Here is a 14,521-nt window from a genome sequence, read left to right on the forward strand (position 1 = left end):
ACACACACACACACACACACACACACACACACACACACACACACACACACACAAATGGCTGCTCCCCGCAGGACCCTGTCTGTGTTATTCAGGTGTGGTTGAGCTTGCTGCTGGATTTGGTGCCTGCTGTGTAGGATTGCACAGCCTGTTGTGAGCGTAATGCACGGAGAGCTGGAGCGTTAACGAACAGCAGAGGCTGGTTATGTGAGAGACTCTCGTGTCACTTGGGAGAGTCTTTGTTGGGAGGGAAGTAGTTGAAAGCAGGGGAATAAAAGCTGATTGCAACTGCTCACTATGGAGCTGCAGCTGGAAATCCTGTTAGATTCAGACTCTGAATCACTAGATGATTTGAGTACTCAAATATTCATTTTTGCATGTGCACATTATTTTAAACGAAATAATTTAAATGTGTACATCTTTATTACACTTTTAAGAGTCAGTCAAACTGTCACCACTCTAATGTCTGCAGAACCTACCTCACAAAAGAGCAAGTTCACTGTCATGGATGATGCTGGTTTGACTAGTATATTACCGAAGCACTTGAAGTAGCACAAGTCAAATGGCAAATGGCAAGTCCAATATTTTCAGAGGTGGATTGAGTGACTGGTTACATATTAAATAAAAGAGCTTCTTTATTGTTTGCTGAAGCTAAGATTCCTGCTTTGTATTTGTTCATGCCAAAGTTTCACATATCCTTAGAGAGTCACAACGGCTTGTGTTTACCAGGACACTCCTCCTGTGCTGTGACACACTACTTGCCTGTCTGGTTTGGCTGACCTCTGTCACGGAGGGACAGGAAGAACTTGTTCTCACAGGTTTTATGATGCACAATCGACCCCCACATAATTATCAGAAGCAGTACCTGAAGCTCTATTGACGAGTTTTGCTTTCCTAGAAATAAAACAATTCCAAAGTGACATGCTTCTCCATTGTCTGCACACGTTCGTTGCAGCTCTGAAAATTAAAAGTAATAGTCTATTTAGATTGAACGGATACATTTTTCTGCGTGTATTTTCCAAATATGCCAGATACCCTGATTTCCCAACCACGCTGTCTGCCAAACCACATCCCTTGTGGGGTGAAGCGACAAACAGACATTGGGGTATCGGCTCCGATCAAGATGAATGATGCTGGACCTTTTCCGTCAATGGGCTCCTCTCCGTTGCAGCCATACTGGGAGGGAGAATGCTGTGTGGTCGCCTGAGAACTTGTGTGTTTCCCAGCCAACGTGCATCTAAAGAATAACAATTTCACTCGCCATCAAGACCATCCATGGAGCCATGGGTGCCGTGGCCAGAGAGTCCGGCCAACCACTCTCCACTCACGCAGCTTTCTATGTGCTCCTATAAATACATCTCTATTTGTATAGAGGCGATATGCATCTTTGGGAAAATACCACAATGTTGACACAAGAGCACCCTCTACAACCCCACCTCCACCCCCGCTTACAGCCACCCCTCCCCTCTCCGCCCAAACTTTTTCTACCCCCTTACTGAACCTTTCACTGCCTCAGAGAGACTGGGAAAGAAAGCGAACGAGATAGAGAGAAGGAAAGAGGAATGGAAGCAAAAGAAGTGTCTCTTAAAGGCCTCCACGGTCTTTAAGCCACTATGGTATCCACCAGAACCCTCACATACACTCAGACTCTAAAGAGCTTTTGTCCTGTAAAGTGGGGGTTTGGCTAAATTGGGGGTGCTTGTGGACTGGCGGGTGGGATTGGACTGGGTGTAGTATATTTGGCTCCCACGTCTCCATCACTGGAATAGCAAACTTTCTTGTAAAGCTAGAGAATTGAGAGGTGGGATATGGAGGGGCAAAGGGGGATCTTTTTTTTTTGGGGGGGGGGGGGGGGGGGGGGGGGGCATTTGGAAATCTTCCAAACAGTGCCTTTTTGCTTTCAAAGAAAGCTCCACTTGTGTAAATGTGCTCTTTGTCCCTTGGCCTATTGTTTGAATAGCATTGTGGACTTTTTGTGGGAAGCTCACAGGGGCCTGGGGGCCTTCGGGGCCAGAGAGGGACAAGGGGGGGACTCTGCCTGAATGACTCGGACCCAGGACAACACAGCAAGGGAGAGACCAAGGTAGGATTAAAAACGTCCAGGCACATGCAAACATACTGTTTCAAACATACTTTTATTTAAATGATTACACATGAAGATGCCTTGTCAATGAAAGTCAACATTTAGCGACTGACTTAACGTATATAAGCTCTGATTCCAATCCCCAGTCTTAAGTGAAATAACATCAGCGGAGAACACGGCTGTGCTTGTCTTTCTGAGAACTGGCCCATTGTGGTACTCTCTTTGCTGACAGAAACAATATGAAAACAGCCCAACTCCCGCCCTCTATAAAGGGATTTCTTAATAGAGCTGAATGTCTGGAGTCCCCCGCTTCAGCAATTCATGACTTCCATCTGTCCTCGCTCTAAAAGGATGCCGGCAGGTGGAGGGGAAGCACAATGCATTTGCATTTTGGGGCCATTTATTCAACTTTTATAGAGCTAGGGTCAGTTGTGTAACATCTTTACTTGTGCTGTAAGGGGATAAAGTATTAAAAACACAAAAAATCCAGAGAATTGCACTTGGACACTGCAGTCTCTGAGAAAAATAACACACTCCATTGTGTTATTTAGCAGACTGTAGGAAGACTTCTTTCGAATCCAATGAGGATAATGTACTGTTGTAAATAATAAAGTAAGGCCATTTTCAGGACAATCCCAAGTTTCTGTAACTTTGTCTTCTGTGTTTCTCTCCTGTAAGTCCCTGTCCCAGCTGTATGCCAAAGATTGAACATTTCCTCAATTCTCTCATGTGGTTGGACACTCAAATCTCTTTGGAGCTCCCCTCTACTGTTATCTCCAGATATCCTGTGACCTCTCTTTGCTCTTAAACCCCCCAGAGCAAGCAACACTTTCTGCTGGAAGGTGATTGAGCATGGCAGCCTGCTCCAGGCCTGTCCTGCTTTGTCTGGGGACGTGTGCCTGTGTCAGGAACCACAATTAGTGAGGGCGCGTCCCCTACCATTAATCACAGAACAGCCCTGTATCAGAATCCCACTGCCACACTCACTGTCAACTTGCTCAGCATCAGCACCCTCATGTCAGGAGCATCCTCATATACAGTGTGGCCATTTAATGCTAAAGTCAGAGTAAGCCATGTACAGGCGGTTGAATGGAAACAATTTTTATCTTTTTTTTTTTGAGTGGGTTAGAAATAATAGTTTCATGACACAAATGTTTTGGATATCAAACATTTATCATTCTTGAGCACCTTCTTCACTGTATGCCAGAATTTCTAGAACAATGTGGGTTTAAAGGTGAAGAATAATTAGAGGAACTGAATTATTTTGTGTTGTTTTTTTTTTAAATGAGCGTTGTTCACACAGTGAAAGTGATGAAAATACCTTTCTTTTAACAGTATCCATTTGCTCTTTCACATCTAAGCAGTTTGGTTTCATTTAAACCAGCTCAGCTCTTCTAGTTCAGTTAGACTGTTTAATGTCCCTCAGGTCCGCATGCACGATGGCCGAGCGCAGAGTGCACTTACCATTATCTTTTAACCTAATCTCATAGACTCGGAGGATGTTTTAATGATTGATCTCAGGCTGAGTGGTGAATGACACCTCATGAAAGGGCAAAAAGGTTTTTGAGACGTTTGACAGTTTTTTTTTTAAATTCTAGATGTTTGCATTACAGGTTTTTCTTTGTGATATTTAAGGTTTGCACTAATCTACTGATCATGAAAAGGTTCTAAGTCTGACTGCATATATATTCATTATGTACTCTGATTTTCAGCATAAATACCTTTTACACTTCTCAAGTATTCTTGCAAAAGGCTAGCTTGTGTTTCGCAAGAAGACTTAATTTAGAAGTGTCAGTCAATAACCTATTAATACTTGCAATTATTCTTGTTTCAGTTGCCTTTACATTTCCAGATAAACATGTTGGGCACCAGCCAGATCACTGCCTGACTTAAAATCAGACATGTCATAGAATAGAGCCTGTTCTGCTTCATTTCATGCATTTTTGGGTTGAATGAAGTGTTGCTATGGCGTGTCTTTAGATCTGGCACCACCATTCCACACAGCAAATGGGCTAGTTCTGGTCCACGGCCATAAAAAAGTCCCCCACCATGGAGACTGTCCGCTGAACACAGCCTGGTTGACTTATGAAAAATAATAATAATAGTAACAATAGAAACAACAATGTAACCTCTAACTTACAGATTCAGGGGAACTCTGCAGGTTTGGTGCTCTACAGTGAAGTCATAGAAATGATACATGCATTCAGCAGAATGCACTGCAGGCAGAGGGTAAACACAAACCTGACCTATTGAGGAAAAAAACACATCCTCAATTCCCTTTATACCCACAGTATGCAGATCAATACTATGGCAGGATGTTAAATATTTGTCATCCAGTGATCACACATCGATGAAACAAATCAATGTCTGATAGGAAGGGACTGACTGTGCTTGCTTACCTTGCTCCTAAGGGAGGAGGGGGAGAGACAAGGAAAAGGAAGGAAAAAAGTCCTTGCAGACTGGAGACACTGATGTTTCTTGATGGTAAAATCTTTTTTTTAATTTTAATTTTAATTTAATTTTAATTTTGTAGGTGATGGACAACCATGGGTGGGAGATGCAGTGTGTGAAGAGCTTACTCTGAGAAAATCTTGAAAATGATTTGCATTTCATTGGTGAGCTTAGCAGTCTGTTTGGCTGTCATTCGCTGCCCACATGGATTTTTATAACACATAACTTGTGTGATAACACAAAACAAAATACTTGAAAGTGAAAGTGTATGCTAAAGAGCGGGTGCACTTTGCCTCTCACACAGACACACACAGCACCAACCGTCCCCTTTGTCTCTCAATCTTTATTTAAAGCATAATGAATTTTTTTTCCTTTTTTTTCTTTTGCCCAGTCTCTTTCGATCTCTTTCGCTCTGTATCTCTCTCTCTCTCTCTCTCTCTCTCTCTCTCTCTCTCTCTCTCTCTCTCTCTCTCTCTCTCTCTCTCTCTCTCTCTCTCTCTCTCTCTCTCTCTCTCTCTCTCTCTCTCCCTCTATTCTCCTTGCTTTATAAAAACAGAGGAATGAAAAGCAGCCAGATGGTAGCTCAGGGCCTAATATAAAATCAATATGCTGCCTCCAAGAGAAGTGTGTGTGTGTGTGTGTGTGTGTGTGTGTGTGTGTGTGTGTGTGTGTGTGTGTGTGTGTGTGTGTGTGTGTGTGTGTGATAGATAAAAAGAGATGGTGAAAAAAAGAACATTCAAACACCACAAATGCCAAAAGAGACATATTTGGTTTTCCCTTTTTTCCTCACCCACTCCTTTTTCTTTTCCTCCTTCTCTCGCTCTGTCTTTTACTTCAAAATAAATATGCACTCTGACACACACACACACACACACACACACACACACACACACACACACACACACACACACACACACACACACACACACACACACACACACACACACACACACACGCACACACACGCGCACACACACACGCACACACGCGTGCACAGATACACAAATTGAGTCAGTATGCTTCAGCCACCCTCTCCAGCTGGAGTAGACCCTGGCGGCCGAACTTCCCCACTGACTGCCTCGTAACGCACCTCCGGGGCAAGCAGTGGGAGCTGCTCATGTATGTTTGTGTGTGTTGCTGCGAGTGCGCAAGAATGTCAGGACATCTCATTGGGCTGCAAATTGAGTGAGAGGAGGAGGACAAGGTAGAGATAGCCTTTGAAGAGAGAGAAGACTGAGAGCCATTGAGAAGCCATTAAGGCAATGATAATTGGCGGGGTGAATAAGTGAAGAGACAAAAGCAGGAAGAGAGTGTAGTGCATGCATGTGTTTGTGTGGGTGTGTGTGTGTGTGTGTGTGTCAGTGAATGTGGGGGGCACATTAAACAGATGCAAAGAGGCAAGACATTACAAGTTAATTTGATTGACAGCCATGTGTTGAATAGTGATTTGGCTGTGCCTAAACACACTTGTAAACTTTTGAATGGGACTTTGCTTATTGCATGTGTGTGTGTGTTAGATAACTGTAAAAGAGTTGTAGAGATGGTATTTGTAGTGTGTGTGTGTGTGTGTGTGTTTCAGCAGCTCTCCTCTGAGTGTGAGGAGCAGTAAAGCCTGTCTGCTCATGACTGGGCCTGCTTGCTGGGTGACAGATAGCTGAGGGAGAGAGGGGACACCAGGCTGTTTAGCTGATAATTAAGGGGGTTTTATCTTAATTTGAGCTGTTTCTCTCTATCCTCTCCTGTGATTTATGACTTGTTGGCCAGCCCCGCTGCCCCGCTCTGCCCCTCAGCATTGGGAACAAGACAAAGGAAACCTCTTCTCTCTGTGCACACATAGCTCACATTCATGCATTACTCATGTACAAGATGTACATTATCACCCTTGCAATCTCTGAAGGGCTGACACACAAGCCGATGGTTATACGGCTCCCCAGGAATACATTTGCACTCGGGCTCTTACGGGAATGCAAAAAACTCAAAGCATATCACCTTCTTATACCAGATGATTGAAATCTGCCTACAGTAGGGCAGTCAGCCTGTCTCATGGTGATTATTCTCCTCATTGAGGCTTTGGTGGTAATGAATCATATGAGAAAAGAAGCTGACGCTTTAACCTCTCGCCAGCTGGCTAAGGAGACACAGAGCGGTGCAGGATTGAGTTCCTGTGAGGTGGAGTGACCGCAGGCAAGAGTTAACTCGATCTTCAGTTGGGTGGGGTGCGAGGCGAAGGGAAGGCAGGGTGGGGGAGAGTGGAAGGTACCACAGGCAAACAATGTGAACCACTGTTCTCAACCTATCACCCCCCTGGGGTCACAGAGGAGAAGACATGCTAGTGCAACCTCATCTCCTCTGGTCGCCTCTCACATAAAGCCTGGGGATTTCTCCAGTGCCCCGGCTCGGATGTTTTTACCCAGATTGTGGGTATGTCTCTTGGACAAGCCTGTTTGGGGCTGTGCTATAATAATCCCACAGGTATTTAGCTGGAGGGAGGGACCTTCACTCCAAACTGGTGTATGTCAGCAAGCGTGTGCACATGCAGGTGTGTAAAATCACTCTCTCCGTCTTTCTTGTTGAGCTGTACATCTAAACTCTTCCAGTTAGTCTACATTCAGGTGATATTTGTAATTCCCAGTACAACAGTTCACCACACTGCAGCTTCACAAAACATTCGACTTTAATCTTTGCTAGATCTTCGAGTACCTAAATGAGTTTGAAATAAATATTCATCAGCTGGAATTCCTCTGTGGTGGGATTAAAGATGTTCTGATGTAAACCAGCCAGCAGGTATGCAGGACTACTTGGGATATGATGGAGTAGATGTTCAACACAAGAAGATTTTGTACTGACCCTCAACCCTTTCAGAGTCCCAAACCTGTTTGTATTTTTTTAAAACGCCTTCGGTCTTATCTCTCTTCTAGTGCAGGGTGGGGGGTTAAAAAGGAAATAGCTGTTTCAGCCAAAGGCACTGTCTTCTGAGGCCATGAAACCTCATCTGTCCCCTCCTCCATCCATATAGACTCTTAACTTTCACCCCTGACCCTGTCACACCCTCCTCTGGGTTCCAGCAACAACAAAAGCAGGAGATTAGGGAAATTGACAGACTAGAAGAGATTACTGTAGCCCTTTTCATCTTAGCTCCACACACAGTTGACACAATCTGTTAGCAGTACTTTAACTTAATCTTAGTGAAGTTTACTATTTCCTTTGTGTATTTAGCCTCGGTTTGCAAATAGAATTAATCTTTGAGAAGTCTACGGAAATAACAGACACGATTGGCTTCACATTCAACTGGGATGTACTCTTCACTGACACTTAGGTTAGTAAACACGCACATCCATGTGTGATTAACTACTTAGCCGAGGGAAACCATCTTCACACAAGGTTTTCAGATTGATGCAATACATTTTATTACGCTAATAAATGTATTGTTTTATGAGTCAATCTTTCATTAAAAAACATTAAAAAATCCACTTTTGTTAAGTTTATACCTGGCATCGACACTATAGTCAGGCGAGTTTGACCCTCAACAACGGCCATTACTGGAAGATAACACCTAAATGTAGCTTAGTAATGGTGTCGACAACGATGTAAAGATGGAGCAGCACGAGCTGCTGACTTATCCATGTATGGTATCAGGCGTTAAACGGCTACTAATCAGCATTTCATAACTGTCAAAAGTCAAAGACGAAAGCCATCATGAGAGTAGTCTGCAATCAAGTTTCTTTCGAGTGAAGTTTCAGCCTGTTTTCACGTATGTGTGGAAGCCTGTATAGCGGGGATGGCAGTGTGATGTGACTTTTGATGATGTTTTCTGACGGAGAGTTGAAAAGCAAATGTGGGGGCAGCTTAGTCTTTCTTTCTTTTTTAATCTTTTTTTTCTTTTAAACTGCATTTTAAAACTAAAATGAACGAATGCGGACATAGGCTGAGAAACTCCGACTGGTGATAGAAAAAGATGAAAGTAGACACACAAGTAAAATAATTCAAAAGTAACTTTGTTGTAGATCCAGCAGCTACAGCAGATGTCTCCAGAAGGCATGCTCACGGGGTGAGAAGCATACCAGCAGGAAAGAAAAAAAAGTTGGATGGAAGATAACAAACAGGTGAGTATGTCTATTTGTGTTCGACGACAAAGTGCTGAAAGTACAAAATTCACTCCAAGTGCTGTTCAATTACAGTTAAGTCCTTCTTCCATATCCCTCTCCTTTTCACTATCCTTCTCCTTCCCCTTTGTCAGCCCATGTAGTGCCCCTGAATTGCTTTGGTTTCTCAGGATCTGGCAGCGAGTCAAAACTGTGTGCTCGACCCTCCAGAAGCACGTCTGCTAACTGTTAAGCCGTTTAGCCCGTAATACCAACAACAAACACTCTTTCTGTGCTGGCCCTGGGCATAGACTGCTGTTAGCTGCCTGTGAGTGAGGTCAGACAGCTCTATAATCGGACTCTACCCATCTGCCCTCTGCTCTCCCACACTGAGCAGCAGGTTGGGCTCCTCGGCAGGGGACTAAGTGGGACACGGGGACACAGATGCCCACTGACACTGGACCATTCAAGGAGCTTAAGCCCCGGCACAGTCACGCAGCATTCTCACAATGAGTAAATCAAATGTGTCCCTTACTTCTGTGCTAGCATGCTGTATGTGTGGAGGCATAAATGTGTGGATGGATGTTCGCTGTTGTTATGGGCATGCATAATTGTGTGTGGAGAGGCGTGTGTATGCCTGTATATTTATGAAGTGCTACATCAGACATTTAATTTGCCACAGCCTAGTGAATGTGCACAGGGGCGTCTCTAGACGTGCGCTGTCACCACCCTCTCCGCACCATTTCTGTCTGCCATCATTCCCTCTCCTCCACAGGTCTCTCACACTCCCTCCCTCAACCCTGCCCCCACCCCTCCACCCTCGCCGATCCCAGCACCCCATGCTGATGCTAATTTTAGAGCTACTTCCCTGGATTCCAGTATCCAGCTGGAGTTGTCTTTCCTCCCCTGCCTGGCGGAGGAGCATCTTTCCTTTTTGTACTCCACATAAGTTCTTCAACGCTCCTCCGGGGCATATTAAAGGTGTTCTGCAGGGGAAGGAAGACGGAACACTGTGAAAACTGGAGGTTGTAAGTATAGTTCAGAAGCTTATGCTCTTTAACCATGCCAAGGTGCCATGGTAACAATGAATCTAGCTCTGTAATGTTTTTTTTTTCATTATTTTTCTTTTTTTCCCTCTTTCTTTTGCTTATCCTATTCTCCGGAAGAGTGGTGTTCCTTACACGCGGGTGTAAGCTCAAAGGTGATTGGCTCGGCTGATTCCCTGGTGATCTATTAGCAGTAAGACAGAACACCACATGATTTAGAGAAAACTGAAAGAGGCTGCTTTCTTCCAGACGAGAGACACACAGAGCTGAACAATCTCACCCCACAGACAGTGTACATGCATGCACGGGCCTCTGCAGCTAGTATGTCCTTAACATGATCCTTTCACCCAACAAAGTACTGTCATGTACGCTGTGTAGAGTTTTGGACAACGTATGATGGGGAGCCTCCTACGTCACTGTTGTCATTCTGAATGGAAATCATCAGGAGGTCCAGTTGGCGAAAAATAAAACCACCTTTACAAAACAAAATGTAAAATTGAACAAGAGACAGGATTTTACATGTAGTGTCAGACAACATGAGGGCAGATTAAACAATGACCAGTTACTTTGTGACTATATAAATATGAAAAGGACTGATTATTCTTCCATTTTTCCCTATAGTGTATCATACTTGGTATATACATTACTAAGACCTCTGCACCACTAACATAATGAAAAAGTTTTACGCAGTTAAATACATACATAAAATGACCCAGTGCAGTCATAACGATACAACAGATATATCATTTAGAATCTGTTCAAGACAAAATTGTGGGTGTTTTGGATTTCAGTATGAAATGAAAACATATTTAGGATTTTCTGTGTATTATTTAATGTCATGGGTTAACGCTTTTGTAAAATCAAAGACAATATTTGCCCAAGATTTCCACAACAGATTTGCTTCAGAATTTTAAGTTGACAAGGATAAAGAATTCACAATGGATAATTTAAACAAAGCGGTTTTCCGCGTTTGTTGCTTGAGGTGAGTTTTTTTTTGTGGTTTTGTTTAATAATCAGTAAGACAGAAGGTGCAGTGGAGAAGTTATATATTATTGATTTTGAACTGTTTATATATCTTTTATACAATCACTGATATTTTGTGTCAAGAATTGAAGACAACAATGATCTCAGTGACCGCTGTGCCGCCTATAAGCAGCAGCAGAAAGTTGTGAAACAAATCGGGCAAGGTCTCACTTTGTTGTCTGTCTGCCTAGATTAGCTTTCTTGTTATTGTTTTTTGTTCTAGCTTTTGGGCCAAATCCCTACATGTAGGCATCCATTCAACTGCTCTAACAAGCCTAGTAGGGCATGAGCTGAGCTATCTGTGGGACATGAATCGGACCTGGCCAAGGGCACAAATCAGAGCGAGAGAAGAAGAGAGACCCTGACAGCAGAGGGCTGCAGCTCAGCTTTCTCCCTCCTCCCCTTTGCTCAATCCTTGCTGGATTGTCTGCTTTTTGTGCTCTCTGTACTACTGTTGAGAGCTCTGACTTAGCTCTGACAATCTCCATGCACGGCGACTCGACGAAGACCTTTGTCCCTCTTTCCTGGGCTTCTGCTAGCTGCGCTGGTGAGAGAACTGCGTTGCCCTGTGCAGTATGTGTGTGAGGTTTTGGATAGAGCTGGGATGTGATTCATCATGTGGTGGTCAGGAGGACTCAACAGGCATAACCACAGCCAGCCACACCAGGCCTTCTGAGACCGTGCAACGCTGTTGGCTGGCTGCTCTCTGCACTCAGCATCACTTTAAACACCCTGGGGAGGCAACGGAGGTGGTGTGTGAAACACACAAAGGGAAGGCTGAAGGATGCATGAGCTCAAATATGTTTGTGTGTGTGTGTTTGCACTAACTCTATGCATGTGAGTTTGTTTATATTGTTCATAAACATACTTGCTTGTGGAAATTAGAAGTTGCAGATGCCCTTAATGTATCTGGAACAAATCTGATAGAAAGTGGAGAAAGCGTGTTGTCAAACCTTTTTATGCCTTTCTTCCCATAGTTTTCCCATGGAGTAAGTTTCTGGGCATGGCCGAGGCCTCAGGATCCCAAGATCAAGCAGTAGGGGGGTTGTGTGCATGTGTTTGTGTGTGTGGGGTTTCTATCTTATCTTACATTACTCCATCTAACCTTCCTTCACTTTTCCCTCTTTCTCCCAACGAATTGAGCTGAAGGACATGTCACCACAACAGTGCACTGGATGAGACAAGCCCACATTTCTTTCTTTTCCGCTTCCTCACTCCTCAGCCTCCCAACTTCCCTCCCCTGCCTTGCCTTTTCTCGCTCGTGCTTTTTTCTTGTCCCTGCAAACACAAACACATAAACAAACTCAATTAGCTAATGACACCGGCCCGGCCATAGGGTGGTCCTAATTAACGCTTACTGGCTGCCTGATGTCAGCTCTCGGGCTGTGATTAATAACTCACGTCCTACCAACAAACACACACCCTATACACGCGTTTTTGTTATTTTATTACAGTGCAATTGTCTATGACTCTAAGGGTTCAACATGGGCCTCCTGGCTGCTAACCAGATCTGTCATTATTATATTTTTTAATAGTAGACACTCTTCAGTGGAAAAAAAGTTGTTATGTGATCATTAAATCCTCTGTGCTGTAAAAGAGATTAGAGCCTGAGGGGAGTACGGTGCAGCAGTGAGACACTCAGTGCAAACATACCGGACTCGGCAGACAGTGTGTGAACAGGCCCTGTGGAGCCCTCCTCAGGAAAGACTCCCGTTTAGCTTGCAAAGGGTTAAAACTGTTGGGCTTGCAGACTCGCTGTGTGTGACGCACTGTCTCGAAGAGGGAAAGTCTAACAGGAAAGGCAGTCTAAAAAAGGTCCCTGTGCAGCAAAGGCCCAAGGTACATTTTCTTTGGCGCTCCTCTCACATTTTTTGAACTTGCTTTTTTTCTTCCTTTTAGCTTAACGATAGTCCAATGGCTTTTAGATTTGTAGATTGCCTCATGGTTTCCCCTTCAATTCTGATTGTGAAAGCTTCTCTTTTGATTACTGCTGCAGGGCACATTTTACTTTTATTTTTTTTACTTAAATTTTTTAACGCAGGTTGTGGAAACAAGTCCCACTCGCTTGCCCAGAGGCCCCCACTACCTCTCTGCTGCCCATAAGTTCACCCTGACGCTGGCGCACAATCCCCCTAATTCACCCAGAAATTTCTAGTGATAAAACAACACCGCACCTGACCCAAAGGCTCCAAGTGTTTGTGTACGTGTGTGTGCGTGAGTGAATGTGAATGAGGTCAGTTGGGAGGGTGGACGCTGCAGTGACAGGGCTTCATATGTTAATATGCTGCACATGTGGCTCTGGCATTGGAGGGCTGGGGTGGTCAGAATGACCCCCTACCCATTTCCACCCCATCCCATTCATCCCCCCTGAATGTGGCTCTCCATTCACGCTGCTTTCACAGTGTTGGGGGGAGGGAGAAGAGGGAGGAGAAGAGGAGGTGGGGGACTGTGGTCACAGAGGGAAAGAGGTGGTCTTTCTCTTTTCCTTGGCTCAGAGAGAAGGAAAAACAATTGGTGTGCAAATGGATGCCTCTCCTTATTCCTGGATGATTCTAACCCCCCTCCCTTCCTCCCCTCCCCCTTCTCCTCCCTCTCGGCATCCCTCCTTTTTGCAGTCTCTGGAGGTTTAGAAAGAGAGAGCACAGTAGAAATGAGAGCTATTGGTCGATCATCTGTGGAAAATCAGAATAAAGAATTGCAAAGTGTGTATCAACAGAGTGTGTGTTTGTAGTGTTTGTGTTTTTGTGTGTGTGCATGCCTGCCTGTGTGCTCACCAGCCTGTCAAAGGAGAAAGGCCCCCAGTGTCCTCTGTAATTTTCATAGGTCAGAACTGACAATGACCACTTTGATAGAGGAGCTGTGGAGATGTAAATCACCCAATGGAGGAAGACAAAACAACTGTCTTCCCACTGGCTCTCACACCCAAACAAAAAAACTTCAAAAAAAAAAAGAATTTATATTTAAAAGAGTGAGTGAGTGCAACATGAGAGAGAAAAACAGCAAGAGGACAACTTTTCTGTTTCTATTTTGATGACAGTCTTCTTTTCAGATTTTCAATGAGATGCCGGCAGTGAAGATGGTGGGGGGTAGCAAAGGTTGCTTAAGGTGCTGAAGAAACTATCTTAGTCAGTCAGCCTCATTCCTGGGAAAGTTTGGAGCATCTTCCCTATTGCCTGGCACCTGGAGTGGGTCTCTGGGAAGCAGAACAATGACGCTAAGGTTGGTGGGTTGCTGGAGCGCAGTCCAGCTCGGCTGCAGACGTGGACACGCTCCAGGCCTCCCTTAATCCCATCACTACAGCAGCCCCGGGGCTGAAAGGGCCCTCTGGAGAGGGTGGGAAAGCCTCCAGCAGCAGCAGTCAGATTTAGCATATGGCTCTCTAGTTAATGTAAATAAGCTTGCTCATTTAAAAAAAAGGAAAATAATCTATAAATAGAGTGGAAAAGTGCATGTATAGAAAATGGAGATCAAGAGCTTAGGTTTGCTGAGAGTTTGATTAAAGTGAATCATAAAACCAAACAGACAACAGTATAAAATACAGATGAAATAAACATGCTTCTAACTTGATAAGTGCAGATTTAAATAATAACAAATACCACAAATAATACATTTTCCCCAAAATGACGAGAAGCGTGGAATCGGATGACCATTTTCTGCAGAAGGATCAACAACTTCTTATATCTCTGACTCAAATTAAGCATTTTAAGAAAAAAAAAAAATCATGTGACCATGTAACCCACCTCCACTAACAGTGTGGTCATCAAGTATGGTATGTGCAAAGGGAGAGCTGCAGGGTTGCTGCAGCAGTCTCTGTGTGTGAATGAGCAGTGAGGCGGTCA

Source organism: Cololabis saira, chromosome 9 (genome assembly GCF_033807715.1).
Source record: "Cololabis saira isolate AMF1-May2022 chromosome 9, fColSai1.1, whole genome shotgun sequence".
In the NCBI taxonomy this organism is placed as follows: domain Eukaryota; kingdom Metazoa; phylum Chordata; class Actinopteri; order Beloniformes; family Belonidae; genus Cololabis; species Cololabis saira.